Genomic DNA, 18975 nt, shown 5'->3' with positions numbered 1-18975 from the left:
TCTCAAGCAAATTAGTAAGATTGTCTCAACCAATGTTTAAGAAAGGCCTTTTTCCCTTTATTCAGATTACAACCTCTCACTTTCAGTTATTTGAAAAGGAAATAATCTCCCAAATATCACTATTTCTAAAACAAGCCATAGAAAGTTGGTTGCAATTTCAATTTAATCCTCCAGAAACGACAGAACAAATAATGCAACAAATATTGTGGTTAAATTCAAATATACTAATTTACAAAAAACCTTTATTTTTTGACAGAATGTTTAAAAAAGGTATAATCTTCGTAAATGATATCATCGGTAGGACTGGTGGAGTTATGTCGCACATGCAGCTAACAAAAACATATGGAAATGTCTGCTCTACCCAAAATTACAACCAAATAATTGCAGCCTTACCGCAAAAGTGGAAGAGGAAAGTGGAAGGGGGAGAAAGTAAGGAACTTGTCTGTCGGCCTTGCATTAAAGAACATAATTGGTTAAGGAAAACTGTGATAAATAAAAAAGTATATCAGTTTCACTTAAGGACCAAAGGATTGACAGCCGTCCCATATAGATTGCAAAATAGTTGGGAAGAGATCTTTGACGTACCGATCCCATGGCATAGTGTTTATGAACTGACACGCAAAATGACACCGGATTCAAAAATTAGAATCTTTCAATTTAAATTATTATATAAAATTCTTGCTACCAATAGAATGTTATTTATATGGGGGATACAATCTTCCCAGCTCTGCAGATTTGGCTGTGAAGAGACAGAATCATTAGATCATTTGTTTTGGTTCTGTCCATTTGTAGCTTGTTTTTTGACACAGGTCCAGGAATGGCTAAAGGATTGCAATATTTACCTGGAGCTAACCTTGCAGATAGCATTACTGGGTGATCTGAAAAGTCATAGTCAATCAATCAATAATATAATAATACTTTTAGCAAAAATGTTTATTTTTAATTCACAATCTGTAGAAGCAATGAGAATAGAAAGGTTCAGAGCTTTTGTAAAACATCACAGTACGGTTGAAATATATATGGCAAATAGAAATCCTATATGGATGGTGTTAAGAGATAGATGGGAGGTATTGAATAGAGTTGAAGGATGGGACTAATAACAAATATCAACAAATAATAACAAAGATAGCTAATAATGTAAGCATACTGTGTCCATAATAAGTATATAGGTTGTATGTTGGGAGCTTTTGGGAAAGAGCACAGTTAGAAAGATATGGCATATAGAAGCAAACTGGATGGACATCATGAAAATGATCGGAGAGGTTGAGAGTAGAAGAAGTTCAGGAGCAAAAAATAATTATATATATATATATATATATATATATATATATATATATATATATATATATATATATATATATATATATAATAGAATTATTGTAAAATTAACTCTGTCCATAAGGTGTAGATAGTAAGTATAGACCGGCAGTAGAGGCCTGGGCATTGTTGTTCACTAATTTACTCCAAGTAGGGAAAGGATGGTGGGTTTGAAAAATAATAAAGGGGAGTATATATATAAAAACAAAACATGGGGGATTGGAAGTGATGCAGACAATTACATTGATAGAATATACAATCTATCTGCAATATTAAGCTGATCCATTCTAAAAATTAAAAAGAAATAAAAAAAGAAATGATCAGTCTATAATTTTAATGGTATGTTTATTTGAACAGTGAGAGACAGAATAACAACTAAAAAATCCAGAAAAACGCATGTCAAAAATGTTATGAATTGATTTGCATTTTAATGAGGGAAATAAGTATTTGACCCCTCTGCAAAACATGACTTAGTACTTGGTGGCAAAACCCTTGTTGGCAATCACAGAGGTCAGACGTTTCTTGTAGTTGGCCACCAGGTTTGCACACATCTCAGGAGGGATTTTGTCCCACTCCTCTTTGCAGATCTTCTCCAAGACATTAAGGTTTCGAGGCTGACGTTTGGCAACTCGAACCTTCAGCTCCCTCCACGGATTTTCTATGGGATTAAGGTCTGGAGACTGGCTAGGCCACTCCAGGACCGTAATGTGCTTCTTCTTGAGCCACTCCTTTGTTGCCTTGGCCGTGTGTTTTGGGTCATTGTCATGCTGGAATACCCATCCACAACCTATTTTCAATGCCCTGGCTGAGGAAAGGAGGTTCTCACCCAAGATTTGACGGTACATGGCCCCGTCCATCGTCCCTTTGATCCGGTGAAGTTGTCCTGTCCCCTTAGCAGAAAAACACCCCCAAAGCATAATGTTTCCACCTCCATGTTTGACGGTGGGGATGGTGTTCTTGGGGTCATAGGCAGCATTCCTCCTCCTCCAAACACGGCGAGTTGAGTTGATGCCTAAGAGCTCCATTTTGGTCTCATCTGACCACAACACTTTCACCCAGTTCTCCTCTGAATCATTCAGATGTTCATTGGCAAACTTCAGACGGGCATGTATATGTGCTTTCTTGAGCAGGGGGACCTTGCGGGCGCTGCAGGATTTCAGTCCTTCACGGCGTAGTGTGTTACCAATTGTTTTCTTGGTGACTATGGTCCCAGCTGCCTTGAGATCATTGACAATATCCTCCCGTGTAGTTCTGGGCTGATTCCTCACCGTTCTCATGATCATTGCAACTCCATGAGGTGAGAACTTGCATGGAGCCCCAGGCCGAGGGAGATTGACAGTTCTTTTGTGTTTCTTCCATTTGCGAATAATCGCACCAACTGTTGTCACCTTCTCATCAAGCTGCTTGGCGATGGTCTTGTAGCCCATTCCAGCCTTGTGTAGGTCTACAATCTTGTCCCTGACATCCTTGGAGAGCTCTTTGGTCTTGGCCATGGTGGAGAGTTTGGAATCTGATTGATTGCTTCTGTGGACAGGTGTCTTTTATACAGGTAACAAGCTGATATTAGGAGCACTCCCTTTAAGAGTGTGCTCCTAATCTCAGCTCGTTACCTGTATAAAAGACACCTGGGAGCCAGAAATCTTTCTGATTGAGAGGGGGTCAAATACTTATTTCCCTCATTAAAATGCAAATCAATTTATAACATTTTTGTTTTTTTGTTGTTATTCTGTCTCTCACTGTTCAAATAAACCTACCATTAAAATTATAGACTGATCATTTCTTTGTCAGTGGGCAAACGTACAAAATCAGCAGGGGATCAAATACTTTTTTCCCTCACCGTATATATGCATTCAAACTAATGCTAGTGAATACAGTGGCTGTGGCCATAGATGTAACTGACCTGTATATAGTATTATATTCCTATGCATGGATCTCAGTCTCTCCTGGCCAATAGACTGCATAAAGAACATTCTGAGTGTTGAGGTCATTTAAATATGCTGTCTATTTATGTGAAGTGTCTGTTTATGTGAAGTGTCTGTTTATGTGGAGTGTCTGTTTAATGTGGAGTGTCTGTTTAATGTGGAGTGTCTGTTTAATGTGGAGTGTCTGTTTAATGTGGAGTGTCTGTTAATGTGAAGTGTCTTTTTATGTGAGGTGTCTGTTTATGTGAAGTGTCTGTTTATGTGGAATGTCTGTTTATCTATAGTGTCTGTTTATGTGAGGTGTCTGTTTATGTGAAGTGTCTGTTTATGTGCAGTTTCTGTTTATGTGAAGTGTCTGTACCTTGAATTTCCAGCATGACTTCTTCCTCTTCTTAATAATTTCCTCTTCCAACTCTTTCTTTCTCTCAATTATTTTCTCCCTCAGTCCTTCCACCTCTTTCTCGCTCTCATTCATCTTCTCCCTCAGTCCTTCCACCTCTTCTCTCTCTCATTCATCTTCTCCCTCAGTCCTTCCACCTCTTTCTCTCTCTCATTCATCTTCTTCCTCAGTCCTTCCACCTCTTTCTCACTCTCAATCATCTTCTCCCTCAGTCCTTCCACCTTTTTCTCACTCTCATTCATCTTCTCCCTCAGTCCTTCCACCTCTTCTCTCTCTCTCTCTCCTCTTTCTTCTTCTCAAACTCCTTACCCAGCCTCTCCATCTCTGTATTCCACCTCTTCTTATACTCCTCTCTTGCCCTCTTCACATCTTCCTCTTTTTCTTAGCCAACTCTTGTTTAACTCTTTCACCTCTCCCACCATCTTCTGAATCATCTCCTCTGTCTCAGTTATCTTCTCCTTCTCTTTTCATCTCAAATGTAACTCTAGCGATCTCATCCTACTTGCTCTCCTTCGCCTCTTTCACCATCCCCAACTCCCTTCTAACTTGTTTCTCCCACTTGGCCCTCTCTTCCTCCACCGCTTCCTCTCTCTTCACCTTCTCCTTTACCATGGTCATCTTCTCTTTCATTACCTCCAACACCTCCCTCACTCTCTCCACATACTCCTTTTTGTTCCTACCCATCTCCAATTTGACTTTTTTTTATCTCCTTGTGTTTCTGGTTAATTTCATTCATCATTTTCTCCAGCTCCTGCCTTCCCTTCTCCATATCCAATGTCACTTCCCTCACCACCTCTTTTAGCACCACCCTCATTCTCTTCAATTCTTCCTTCATCTCCATCTTGATCTTTTCCATTTTGTACATGTGTCTTTGCTCCATTTTCCTCGGCTCCTTTCTTTCCTTCTACTCTATCTCCATCTTGCTCTTCTGGATGACAGTTCCTGCTCTGTCGATCTCCTTCCTCAAGTCCTCCATTCCGTCTTTTAACCTATTCACTATATCCTTCTTCTTCTTCTCCAGCATCTCTCTCCTTTTCAAACTCTTTCTTTGTCAATTCGTACTTCTCTGTATTCTTCTCCAGCTTTTTGCTCTGTCTTTCCAGCCTCTTCTGTATCTTGTCAAATCAATTTTTATTTTCCACATGCACCGAATACAACAGGTGTAGACCTTACAGTGAAATACTTACTTACAAGCCCTTAACCAACAATGCAGTTTTAAGACAAATAAGTGTTAAGTAAAAAGTACAGAGTCAATGTGCGGGGGCACAGGTTAGTCGAGATAATTGAGGTAATATGTACATGTGGGTAGAGTTAAAGTGACTATGCATAGACAATAAACAGAGAGTAGCAGCAGCGTAAAAGAGGGGGTGGGGTGGGGTGGTAGGGACAATGCAAATAGTCCGGGTAGCCATGATTAGCTGTTCAGGAGTCTTATGGCTTGGGGGTAGAAGCTGTTAATAAGCCTTTTGGACCTAAACTTGGAGCTCCGGTATCGCTTGCCGTGCAGTAGCAGAGAGAACAGTCTATGACTAGGGTGGCTGGAGTCTTTGACAATTTGTTGGGCCTTCCTCTGACACCGCCTGGTATAGAGGTCCTGAATGGCAGGAAGCTTGGCCCCAGTGATGTACTGGGCCGTACGCACTACCCTCTGTAGTGCCTTGCGGTCGGAGGCCGAGCAGTTGCCATACCAGGCGGTGATGCAACCAGTCAGGATGCTCTCAATGGTGCAGCTGTAGAACTTTCTGAGGACCCATGCCAAATCTTTTCAGTCTCCTGAGGGGGAATAGGCTTTGTCGTGCCCTCTTCATGACTGTCTTGGTGTGTTTGGACCATGATAATTTGTTGGTGATGTGGACACCAAGGAACTTGAAGCTCTCAACCTGTTACACCACAGCCCCGTCGATGAGAATGGGGGGCGTGCTCAGTCCTCTTTTTTTTCCTGTAGTCCACAATCATCTCATTTGTCTTGATCACGTTGAGGGAGAGGTTGTTATCCTGGCACCACACGTTCAGGTCTCTGACCTCCTCCCTATAGGCTGTCTCATCATTGTCGGTGATCAGGCCTACTACTGTTGTGTTGTCGGAAAACGTAATGATGGTGTTGGAGTCGTGCCTGGCCATGCAGTCATGGGTGAACAGGGAGTACAGGAGGGGACTGAGCACGCACCTCTGAGGGGCCCCCGTGTTGAGGGTCAGCGTGGCAAATGTGTTGTTACCTACCCTTACCACCTGGGGGCGGCCCGTAAGGAAGTCCAGGATCCAGTTGCAGAGGGAGGTGTTTAGTCCCAGGGTCCTTAGCTTAGTGATGAGCTTTGGGGGCACTATGGTGTTGAACGCTGAGCTGTAGTCAATGAATAGCATTCTCACATAGGTGTTCCTCTTGTCCAGGTGGGAAAGGGCAGTATGGAGTGCAAAAGAGATTGCATCACCTGTGGATCTGTTAGGGCAGTATGCAAATTGGAGTGGGTCTAGGGTTTCTGGGATAATGTGGTTGATGTGAGCCATGAGCAGCCTTTCAAAGCACTTCATGGCTACAGACGTGAGGGCTACAGGTCGGTAGTCATTTAGGCAGGTTATCTTAGTGTTCTTGGGCACAGGGACTATGGTGGTCTGCTTGAAACATGTTGGTATTACAGACTCAGTCAGGGACATGTTGAAAATGTCAGTGAAGACACTTGCCAGTTGATCAGCGCATGCTCGGAGTACACGTCCTGTTAATCCGTCTGGCCCTGCGGCCTTGTGAATGTTGACCTGCTTAAAAGTCTTACTCACATCGGCTACGGAGGGTGTGATCACAGTCATCCGGAACAGCTGATGCTCTCATGCATGCTTCAGTGTTGCTTGCCCCGAAGCGAGCATAGAAGTGATTTAGCTTGTCTGGTAGGCTCGTGTCACTTGTGCTTCCCTTTGTAGTCTGTAATAGTTTGCAAGCCCTGCCACCCACCCGTAGTATGCGCTCCAGCAGGTATATCTTACTGGTCATCCCCAAAGCCAACACCTCCTTTGGCCGCCATTCCTTCCTGTTCTCTGCTGCCAATGACTGGAACGAACTGCAAAAATCTCTGAAGCTGGAGACTCTTATCTCCCTCACCAACTTTAAGCATCAGTTGTCAGAGCACCTTACCGATCACTGCACCTGTATACAGCCCATCTGAAATTAGCCCAACCAACTACCTCATCCCCATATTGTTATTTATTTTGCTCATTTTCACCCCAGTATCTCTATTTGCACATCATCTCTTGCACATCTATCATTCCAGTGTTAATACTAATTGTAATTATTTTGCACTATGGCCTATTTATTGCCTTACCTCCATAACTTGCTACATTTGCACACACTGTATATATATTTTCTGTTGTATTTTTGACTTTATGTTTTGTTTTACCCCATATGTAACTGTGTTGTTGTTTTTATCGCACTGCTTTGCTTTATCTTGGCCAGGTCGCAGTTGTAAATGAGAACTTGTTCTCAACTGGCTTACCTGGTTAAATAAAGGTGAAATAAAATAAATAAATAAATAAAACATCCGACAATTGTCGGAGCCGGTGTAGTATGATTCAATCTTAGTCATGTATTGACTCTTTGCCTGTTTGATGGTTTGTCGGAGGGCATAGCAGGATTTCTTATAAGCGTCCGGGTTAGAGTCCCGCTCCTTGAAAGCGGCAGCTCTACCCTTTAGCTCAGTGCAGATGTTGCCTGTAATCCATGGCTTCTGGTTGGGGTACGTACGGTCACTGTGAGGGAAAACGTCATCGATGCACTTATTGATGAAGCCAGTGACTGATGTGGTGTACTCCTCAATGCTATCTGAAGAATCCCGGTGTCACGGTTTCGGCCGAGGCTGCTCCTCCTCCTTGTTCGGGCAGGCTTCGGCGGTCGTCGTCTCCGGAGTACTAGCTGCCACCGTTCAATGTTTCATGTTTGTTTGGTTTTGTCTGTTTGTAACACCTGTCCCTTGTTAGTGTTTAATTGGGTTCCCTATTTAGTCTCGTTATTTTGGGTCAGGTGTTATGTGTGATTGTTCTTGTCAGCTGTACGTGTTCATGGGATTTTTGACTCTCTTTTCTGTGTTTTTGAGAGTCCGCACTGCGTGCGCTTTTCCTTGTTTTTACGCACTGTGTTGTGTGCGTTTTTGTCGTATTCGCCTCCCGGTTGGGTTGGCTATTTTCTCCTGTTTGGAGTTGTTTGCACCACTAAAGACTGTTGACGAACTCTTGTGTGCCTGCGCTTGATTCCCTACACCACATCCACACTCAGCGATCGTGACAGAATCACACATCACCCATGGAATCAGCAGGAGCGACCGCGCCAACAGCAAGCATGGAGGAACGTCTTCGTGGGCAGGAGGACCGGATTAACCAGGTCTGTCATGCCCTGGAGGGGGTGATGAACACTCTCCACCGATGGGAAACCAGCGGGGTACCCACGACCCCACCTACCGAACCATCCCCATCGGTCAGTCCTCCTGTCCCACTTACGGAACCCAGTGGGATTCGGCTCTCGCTCCCGAGGGCGTACGACGGCTCCGCTGCCGGGTGTCAAGGGTTCCTGCTGCAAGTGGAGCTCTACCTCGCCACCGTACACCCGGCGCCCTCGGGACACGAGAGCGTCTCAGCCCTCATCTCCTGTCTCACCGGCAAGGCGTTGGAGTGGGCCAACGCTGAATGGAGGAGAATGGACGCCGCTACCACTACCTATGCGGAGTTCTCCCGCCGCTTCCGTGCTGTGTTTGACCATCCACCGGAAGGGAAGGCGGCGGGGGAGCATCTGTTCTACCTCCGACAGGGGATGAGGAGCGCCCAGCACTTTGCTTTAGAATTCCGGACTCTAGCGGCCGATGCAGGGTGGAATGAGCGGGCCCTTATAGACCACTTCCGTTGCAGCCTCCGGGAGGACGTCCAGAGAGAGTTGGCATGCAGGGACACCTCGTTGACGTTTGACCAACTTGTCGACATGGCCATTCGGCTGGATACCCTGCTCGCCACCCGTGGACGTCCCGGGTGGGGTTCGCCCATTTCACCCTCCAGCACCTCCGAGCCGAGCCCTATGGAGCTCGGGGGTGCTGGCGCTAGAGAACGGAGGAGTAGGAACCCGAGGGGGGCCGTTCCCTGCACTAACTGTGGCCGTGGAGGGCACACCGCGGCTAGATGTTGGGGAGGGTCCCCCGGTGGAGGAGAAGGCAGGTCACGCATTGGGGGGTCCCCCCAGGTGAGTAGGCGCCCTACTTACCCAGAGCTTTCTGTCGTTCACCTAACCTTGCCTGTTTGTTTTCCACAGGTTGCACCTCGTTCCCAGCATAAGGCGCTGGTAGATTCAGGCGCAGCTGGGAATTTTGTAGATCGCCAGTTCTGTGTAGAGTTAGGGATTCCCCTCCTTCCCGTTGATAAGCCTTTCCCTGTTCATGCCCTAGATAGCCGTCCGTTAGGTTCTGGGTTGATTAGGGAGGTCACGGCACCCCTTAAGATGATGGCGCAGGAGGGTCATGAGGAGACGATTCAGCTCTATCTGATTGACTCTCCTGCGTATCCGGTAGTGCTGGGCCTTCCCTGGTTGATGACCCATGACCCTACTATTGTGTGGCGAGAGAAAGCTCTTAAAGGGTGGTCTGCCCAGTGTGAGGGGCGGTGTCTGGGTGTTTCCATAGGGGCGACCTCGGTGGAAAGTCCGAATCTAATGCCAGCACTGCATATTCCCCCTGAGTATGAGGATTTGAAACTGGTGTTTAGTAAAACTAGGGCGGCGCAGCTGCCGCCTCATAGACAGGGGGATTGTGCGATAGATCTCCAGTCTGGAGCAGCTCTCCCGCGGAGCCATGTGTATCCCTTGTCTCAAGAGGAGAGGAAGGCAATGGAGACGTACATCGCTGAGTCTCTGAGACAGGGATACATACGGGCCTCCACTTCACCCGCTTCCTCGAGTTTCTTTTTTGTGAAGAAAAAGGATGGAGGTCTGCGCCCGTGTATTGATTACCGCGGTCTCAATCAGATTACGGTGAAGTACAGCTATCCACTTCCTCTGATTGCGACTATGACGGAGTCATTGCACGGTGCGCAGTTCTTTACAAAATTGGATCTCAGGAGCGCATATAACTTGGTGCGCATTAGAGAGGGCGATGAATGGAAGACAGCGTTTAGCACGACTTCCGGACACTACGAGTATCTAGTCATGCCATATGGGTTAATGAATGCTCCCTCAGTCTTCCAATCCTTCGTCGATGAGATTTTCCGGGACATGCAGGGACAGGGAGTAGTCGTGTACATCGACGATATTCTGGTGTACAGTCCTACCCGAGCAGAGCATGTAGCCCTGGTGCGCCGAGTATTGAGGAGGCTGTTGGTGCATTACCTATATGTCAAGGCAGAGAAATGTCTGTTCTTTCAGAAGTCGGTCTCCTTTCTGGGTTATCAGTTGTCTGCGTCAGGGGTGAAGATGGAGGTAGACCGGGTGTCAGCTGTGCGTAATTGGCAGACCCCAACCACTGTGAAGGAGGTGCAACAGTTCTTGGGTTTTGCAAATTATTACCGGAGGTTTATCCGGGGTTTTGGACAGGTGGCAGCTCCCATAACGTCTCTGTTGAAGGGGGGTCCGGTGCGCTTGCGGTGGTCAGCTGAGGCGGACAGGGCTTTTGGGAAACTGAAGGACCTGTTTACCTCGGCGCCGGTGTTGGCACATCCGGATCCCTCTTTACCTTTCCAGGTAGAGGTGGACGCGTCAGAGGCCGGTATAGGGGCCGTTCTTTCCCAACGTTCTGGCACACCACCTAAACTCCGTCCCTGTGCGTTTTATTCTAAAAAGCTCAGTCCGGCGGAGCGGAATTATGACGTAGGAGACAGGGAGCTGTTAGCCGTGGTACAGGCCCTAAAGGTGTGGCGGCATTGGCTCGAGGGGGCTCAACACCCTTTCCTCATTCTAACTGACCACCGTAACCTGGAATACATCCGGGCAGCTAGGAGACTGAATCCTCGCCAGGCCCGCTGGACTATGTTTCTAGCCCGGTTTGTGTTTAAAATCACTTACATCCCTGGGTCCCAGAACGGGAAGGCAGATGCTCTGTCTCGGCGGTATGACGCGGAGGAGAGGTCCGTTGAGCCCACGCCCATACTACCAGAGTCTTGTCTGGTTGCACCGGTGGTGTGGGAGGTTGATGCCGAGATCGAGCGGGCGTTACGCACCGACCCAAGTCCTCCACAGTGTCCAGTGGGTCGGACGTACGTTCCGCTCGAGGTACGCGATCGCCTCATTTGTTGGGCTCATACGTCCCCCTCCTCTGGACATCCGGGTATCGGCCGGACAGTTCACTGCCTTAGCACGAAGTACTGGTGGCCAACGTTAGCTAGGGATGTGAGGATTTATGTCTCCTCCTGTTCGGTGTGTGCCCAGTGTAAGGCGCCCAGACATTTGCCCAGGGGTAAGCTACAACCCCTGCCCGTTCCACAACGACCCTGGTCCCACCTCTCGGTGGATTTTGTTACCGACCTTCCCCCCTCACAGGGGAATACTACCATCCTGGTCGTTGTGGATCGGTTCTCGAAGGCCTGTCGTCTCCTTCCCATGCCAGGTCTTCCCACTGCCCTACAGACCGCTGAGGCTCTGTTTACCCATGTCTTCCGGCATTACGGGGTACCCGAGGATATAGTGTCTGATCGAGGCCCCCAGTTCACCTCCAGAGTGTGGAGAGCGTTTATGGAACGGTTGGGGGTTTCGGTAAGCCTTACCTCGGGTTACCATCCGGAGAGTAATGGGCAGGTTGAACGTGTTAACCAGGAGGTGGGTAGGTTTCTGAGGTCTTATTGCCAGGGCCGGCCGGAGGAGTGGGCGAGATACGTTCCTTGGGCCGAGATGGCACAGAACTCTCTCCGCCACTCCTCCACCCAACTAACCCCTTTCCAGTGTGTGTTAGGGTACCAGCCGGTTCTGGCACCTTGGCACGAGAGCCAGATCGAGGCCCCTGCGGTGGATGAATGGGTGCGGCGCTCGGAGGAAACATGGAACGCTGCCCACGTACATCTGCAGCGGGCCATCCGTCGGCAGAAAACGAGCGCCGATCTCCACCGCAGTGAGGGGCCTGTGTACGCACCTGGAGATCGAGTCTGGCTCTCGACCAGAAACCTGCCCCTCCGCCTGCCCTGCCGGAAGCTGGGTCGGCGGTTTGTGGGGCCATTCAAAGTCCTGAGGAGGTTGAACGAGGTGTGTTACAGGTTAGAACTGCCTATTGACTATAGGAATATTAACCCCTCGTTCCATGTGTCTCTCCTCAGGCCGGTGGTAGCTGGTCCACTCCAGGAGTATGAGATAGAGGAGACTCCTCCGCCCCCGTTGGACATCGAGGGGGCGCCGGCGTACACTGTGAGGTCCATCCTTGATTCGAGACGCCGGATGGGGGGTCTTCAATATCTCGTGGAGTGGGAGGGGTACGGCCCGGAGGAGCGGTGCTGGGTGCCAAGGAGGGACATATTGGACCAGTCCCTGCTGACCGAGTTCCATCGGGGTCATCCTACGCGCCCTGCTCCGCGTCGTCCGGGTCGTCCCCGAGCCCGGGGTCGGCGCACGGCTGGAGCCACGCGTCAAGGGGGGGGGTACTGTCACGGTTTCGGCCGAGGCTGCTCCTCCTCCTTGTTCGGGCAGGCTTCGGCGGTCGTCGTCTCCGGAGTACTAGCTGCCACCGTTCAATGTTTCATGTTTGTTTGGTTTTGTCTGTTTGTAACACCTGTCCCTTGTTAGTGTTTAATTGGGTTCCCTATTTAGTCTCGTTATTTTGGGTCAGGTGTTATGTGTGATTGTTCTTGTCAGCTGTACGTGTTCATGGGATTTTTGACTCTCTTTTCTGTGTTTTTGAGAGTCCGCACTGCGTGCGCTTTTCCTTGTTTTTACGCACTGTGTTGTGTGCGTTTTTGTCGTATTCGCCTCCCGGTTGGGTTGGCTATTTTCTCCTGTTTGGAGTTGTTTGCACCACTAAAGACTGTTGACGAACTCTTGTGTGCCTGCGCTTGATTCCCTACACCACATCCACACTCAGCGATCGTGACACCCGGAACATATTCCAGTCTGTGCTAGCAAAACAGTCCTATAGCTTAGCATCTGCATCATCTGACCACTTTTTTATTAACTGAGTCACTGGTGCTTCCTGCTTTAGTTTTTGTTTATAAGCAGGAATCAGGAGGATAGAGTTATGGTCAGATTTGCCAATGGAGGGCGAGGGAGAGCTTTGTATGCGTCTCTGTGTGTGGAGTAAAGGTGGTCTAGAGTTATTTTTCCTCTGGTTGCACATTTAACATGCTGATAGAAATGAGGTAGAACAGATTTAAGTTTCCCTGCATTAAAGGGTGCTGCTAGTCCCTCTTCTTCTCCACCTCTTTATCCTGCTTCTTCACCTTGCCACGTCCTCCTCTTCTCCTCACTCTCTCAACCTCGCCACATCCTCCTCTTCTCCTCACTGTCTCTCAACCTCGCCACATCCTCCTCTTCTCCTCACTGTCTCTCAACCTCGCCACCTCCTCCTCTTCTCCACGCTGTCTCTCAACCTCGCCACCTCCTCCTCTTCTCCTCACTGTCTCTCAACCTCGCCACCTCCTCCTCTTCTCCACGCTGTCTCTCAACCTCGCCACATCCTCCTCTTCTCCACGCTGTCTCTCAATCTCGCCACCTCCTCCTCTTCTCCTCACTGTCTCTCAACATCCTCCTCTTCTCCACGCTGTCACTCAACCTCACCACATCCTCCTCTTCTCCACGCTGTCTCTCAACCTCGCCACCTCCTCCTCTTCTCCTCACTGTCTCTCAATCTCGCCACCTCCTCCTCTTCTCCACGCTGTCTCTCAACCTCGCCACCTCCTCCTCTTCTCCTCACTGTCTCTCAACCTCGCCACATCCTCCTCTTCTCCTCACTGTCTCTAAACCTCGCCACATCCTCCTCTTCTCCTCACTGTCTCTCAACCTCGCCACATCCTCCTCTTCTCCTCACTGTCTCTCAACCTCGCCACCTCCTCCTCTTCTCCATGCTGTCTCTCAACCTCGCCACCTCCTCCTCTTCTCCTCACTGTCTCTCAACCTCGCCACCTCCTCCTCTTCTCCACGCTGTCTCTCAACCTCGCCACATCCTCCTCTTCTCCACGCTGTCTCTCAATCTCGCCACCTCCTCCTCTTCTCCTCACTGTCTCTCAACATCCTCCTCTTCTCCACGCTGTCACTCAACCTCACCAGATCCTCCTCTTCTCCAAGCTGTCTCTCAACCTCGCCACATCCTCCTCCTCTCCACGCTGTCACTCAACCTCGCCACGTCCTCCTCTTCTCCTCACTGTCTCTCAACCTCGCCACCTCCTCCTCTTCTCCACGCTGTCTCTCAATCTCGCCACCTCGTCCTCTTCTCCTCACTGTCTCTCAACATCCTCCTCTTCTCCATGCTGTCACTCAACCTCACCACATCCTCCTCTTCTCCACGCTGTCTCTCAACCTCGTCACCTCCTCCTCTTCTCCACGCTGTCTCTCAATCTCGCCACCTCGTCCTCTTCTCCTCACTGTCTCTCAACATCCTCCTCTTCTCCATGCTGTCACTCAACCTCACCACATCCTCCTCTTCTCCACGCTGTCTCTCAACCTCGCCACATCCTCCTCTTCTCCACGCTGTCTCTCAACCTTGCCACCTCCTTCTCTTCTCCACGCTGTCTCTCAACCTCGCCACCTCCTCCTCTTCTCCATGCTGTCTCTCAACCTCGCCACCTCCTCCTCTTCTCCACGCTGTATCTCAATCTCGCCACCTCCTCCTCATCTCCTCACTGTCTCTCAACCTCGCCACCTCCTCTTCTCCTCGCTGTCTCACAACCTCGCCACCTCCTTTTTAAACTTCTCTATCTCCTCCCAGCTGTTTTCTATTTCTGCCTTTGCACGTTCTACTCCTTTCTGCAACTTTCTCTCCTTTACTGTATCTCCACCTTCTCCTTTTGTATGTTGTCAATGACAACCAACAACATACCCCGGTTGTCTCACTCTGCCTCTACAGGCACACCCAGGCATATTCTCTCCACCTCCTTCTCTATATCTGTCCTCCAGATCTGTTGCTCCATTTTAAGGAGCTGTCTGGGAAAGGATTAATGTCTTAATAGAGGGTTAGGTTCTGGTTCAGGTGGTACACATTCCCAGACCACAGAATTAGGATTACTAGAATGGGCATACATGGACCGGTGGCCATATTTTGTGTACCACAGGCATTTAATTTTTACTATTCAATAAAACTTTATCAACAACCAACTCAATTGACATGGGAATGTTCAATGATGACATGGGAATGTTCAATGATGTTCAGTGATGCTTATTTGAAGGGACAGAGTTCTCATGTGCCCCCCATAGAATTAGAAGTACTATTGCAATCCCATGGTAAATTGCCATGATCTGAGAGAATATGTCCATTCTAGTTATTCTAATTCTATGCGCCAGACCGTGGATTTTTAGGTGGTCACCTGCTATTGTGATGCATAGTTGCCATGGTATTTGATTGTTACATGCATAGAATTAGAATTGTATTTCTGTGGTAGCAAGTTGATGGAATAATGGCAGTTACCATGGTAATTCATCAAACATTCCAAAAGGGTCTACACAAATTATAAATTTTTATTATTATTATTATTATTATTATTATTATTATTATTATTATTATGTGTTTATCTGTTCAGCTTTTTTGGTATTTCGATATAAGCTAACAATATTCTTAACTCCGGAGCATGTTAAAGAACTCCCATATTTTCTGTGGGATCATGCACTTGCTTTCTCCTTAAAATTCAATGTTGTGATAGGGTACCATGAACCCATATTTTTCATATATATTTAAAAACACTATAGGCACACTGAGACACACAGATTGTACAATATGAGGAGGAAATTGTAGTCCTACAAAGCTTTCCAGTGGCACTGACTCACCCAATGATGAAGAAGTTGAATAAGCCCTCTCACCAGTAATGGCAGATGCACTCGTGCCAATAGCCAATCTCTCAAGATACTTTGTAAAACAATGCTGTTCTCTCAATATTGATGTTGATATCTCACCAAGTGTCCAGTAGCAAGTGGTAAAGAAATGGAATTCATTCCTGCAACATCTGGATTGTTAGGTATGTTGTCATGGCAACAGCATTATGACGCTGCATTATGCATGGCCCAGAGTTCTGAATCTCAAAATCCCAGTTAATCCTGACAAAAATGGTGGCCTACTTTTTGTCCACAATGACATTGATGGAGATACTAAAGCATGAACTACTGTTGGCTTAATTGCAAAATGTTCCAAAAATATGTGTTACATACAGTACATACTTAATGAACATAACTGGCCTACAATACACTGAGTGTACAAAACATTAAGAACACCTTCCTAATATTGAGTTGCACCCCATTTTGCTGTCAGAACAGCCTTGATTCGTCGGGGCATGGACTCTACAAGGTGTCAAAAGCGTTCCACAGGGACGCTGGCCCATGTTGACTCCAATGCGTCCCACATTTGTGTCAAGTTGGCTGGATGTCCTTTGGGTGGTGGACCATTCTTGATACACACAGGAAACTGTTGAGTGTAAAAAACCCAGCAGCATTGCAGTTCTTGACACATACCGGTGCACCTGGCATCTACTACCATACCCCGATCAAAGGCACTTAAATCTTTTGTCTTGCCCATTCACCCTCTGAATGGCACCATACACAATCCATGTCTCAATTGTCTCAAGGCTTAAAAATCCTTCTTTAACCGGTCTCCTCCCCTTCATCTACACTGATTGAAGTGGATTTAACCAGTGACATCAATAAGTGATCATAACTTTCACCTGGATTCACCTGGTCAATCTATGTCATTGAAAGAGCAGGTGTTCCTAATGTTTTGTACACTCAGTGTATATAGTCATTGAACCTACACTATACCAGCTTGGCTCAGGATTTGTACCTGATTCAGCTAATCTTCTTGTTTGATGATTGTGATCAGTTATATCGGGTGTTTTAGGCCTACAAGGAATACTCAGTGTTGGGGAATCTACTCTGAAAATATAGTTTACCAAACTACCAATTACTTCACCCTGGAAGAAGCTGAGCTACAGGAAACCATTAAGAGAAATATAATTTTTAATAAGTAACTAAAGTTACTTTGAAACATGTGTTCACTACATCAAAACTACTTTGTGAAAAAGTATCATATCTACAGTTGAAGTCGGAAGTTTACATACTTTAAAACTAGTGTTTCAACCACTCCACAAATTTATTGTTAACAAACTATAGTTTTGGCAAGTCGGTTAGGACATCTACTTTGTGCATGACACAAGTCATTTTTCCAACAATTGTTTACAGACAGATTATTTCACTGTATCACAATTCCAGTGGGTCAGAAGTTTACATACACTAAGTTGACTGTGCCTTTAAACAGCTTAGAAAATTCCAGAAAATTATATCATGGCTTTAGAAGCTGCTGATAGGCTAATTGACATAATTTGAGTCAATTGGAGGTGTACCTGTGGATGTATTTCAAGGCCTACCTTCAAACTCAGTGCCTCTTTGCTTGACATCATGGGAAAATCAAAAGAAATCAGCCAAGACCTCAGAAAAAATATTGTAGACTGTCACGATGTTAGAAATGGTGTGGTGTGGAATCAGGCGCAGAAGCAGATGGACAGTCCAACAAGACTTTACTGGAGAGTGCAAAATAAATCCAAAACAGCCAGAGGCCAAAAAGACGCACACAGGCGTCAAAACACGAGCGCACAACACAGGGCGCAAAACTCTCCTCAACCGAGGAGGAAGCTAAATAGCAATGGCGTACCGAAACACGGGTAACGCACAAACACCTGACACAAAACAATTACACACAACACTACACTAACAACAAGGAAACTAAATAGGGTGCTTAATGAGACATAACACAAGACAGGTGTGGCTAACAGACAAAACTAATCAAACAGGAAACATGGAGCGGTGGCAGCTAGTACTCCGGAGACGACGACCGGCGAAACCCGCCCGAACAAGGAGGAGGAGCTGCCTCGGCCGAAACCGTGACATAGACCTCCTCAAGTCTGGTTCATCCTTGGGAACAATTTCCAAACGCCTGAAGGTACCACGTTCATCTGTACAAACAATAGTACGCAAGTATAAACACCATGGGACCACGCAGCCGTCATACCGCTCAGGAAGGAGACGCGCTCTGTCTCCTAGAGATGAACGTACTTTGGTGCGAAAAGTGCAAATCAATCCCAGAACAACAGCAAAGGACCTTGTGAAGATGCTGGAGGAAACAGGTACAAAAGTATCTATATCCACAGTAAAACGAGTCCTATATCGACATAACCTGAAAGGCCGCTCAGCAAGGAAGAAGCCACTGCTCCAAAACCACCATAAAAAAGCCAGACTACGGTTTGCAACTGCACATGGGGACAAAGATCGTACTTTTTTGAGAAATGTCCTCTGGTCTGATGAAACAAAAATAGAACTGTTTGGCCATAATGACCATCGCTATGTTTGGAGGAAAAAGGTGGCAGCATCATGCTGTGGGGGTGCTTTGCTGCAGGAGGGACTGGTGCACTTCACAAAATAGATGGCATCATGAGGAAGGAAAATTATGTGGATATATTGAAGCAACATCTCAAGACATCAGTCAGGAAGTTAAAGCTTGGTCGCAAATGGGTCTTCCAAATGGACAATGACCTAGCAAGCATACTTCCAAAGTTGTGACAAAATGGCTTAAGGACAACAAAGTCAAGGTATTGGAGTGGCCATCACAAAGCCCTGACCTCAATCCTATAGAAAATGTGTGGGCAGAACTGAAAAAGCATGTGCGAGCAAGGAGGCCTACAAATCTGACTCAGTTACACCAGCTCTGTCAGGAGGAATGGGCCAAAACTCACCCAACTTATTGTGGGAAGCTTGTGGAAGGCTACCCGAAACGTTTGACCCAAGTTAAACTATTTAAAAGGCAATGCTACCAAATACTAATTGAGTGTATGTAAACATCTGACCCACTGGGAATGTGATGAAAGAAATAAAAGCTGAAATAAATCATTATTCTGACATTTCACATTCTTAAAATAAAGTGGTGATCCTAACTGACCTAAAACAGGGAATTTTTACTATGATTAAATGTCAGGAATTGTGAAAAACTGAGTTTAAATGTATTTGGCTAAGGGGTATGTAAACGTCCGACTTCAACTGTAAATCTGAAAATTTTGTGGGGGTTATGCAGGAAAATTATTTTATGGGGGGTGAAAATATAGTGTGTGGTTCCAGTAGTTAGCTACACCATTACAAGGCAAAACAAGTAATTAACTACTGAAAACACTAAGAAGATGTTTATTTAGTTGAACTACCAACAAGCTACTGCAAAATGT

General features: G+C 46.7%; 1 protein-coding gene across 1 annotated transcript in view; it reads left to right on the top strand.

Annotated features, from left to right (window-relative positions):
- The window catches only part of LOC311105155 (uncharacterized protein), a gene marked incomplete at both ends in the record, with an annotated part of 271628 nt that overhangs the window by 250235 nt on the left and 2418 nt on the right, over positions 1 to 18975 (top strand). The window lies entirely within an intron of this gene.

This window comes from Coregonus lavaretus, assembly GCF_964263955.1.
Source record: "Coregonus lavaretus genome assembly, chromosome: 29".
In the NCBI taxonomy this organism is placed as follows: Eukaryota; Metazoa; Chordata; class Actinopteri; order Salmoniformes; family Salmonidae; genus Coregonus; species Coregonus lavaretus.
Note: the sequence above shows the minus strand (reverse complement) of the source record. Positions and strands in the feature narration are given on the sequence as shown.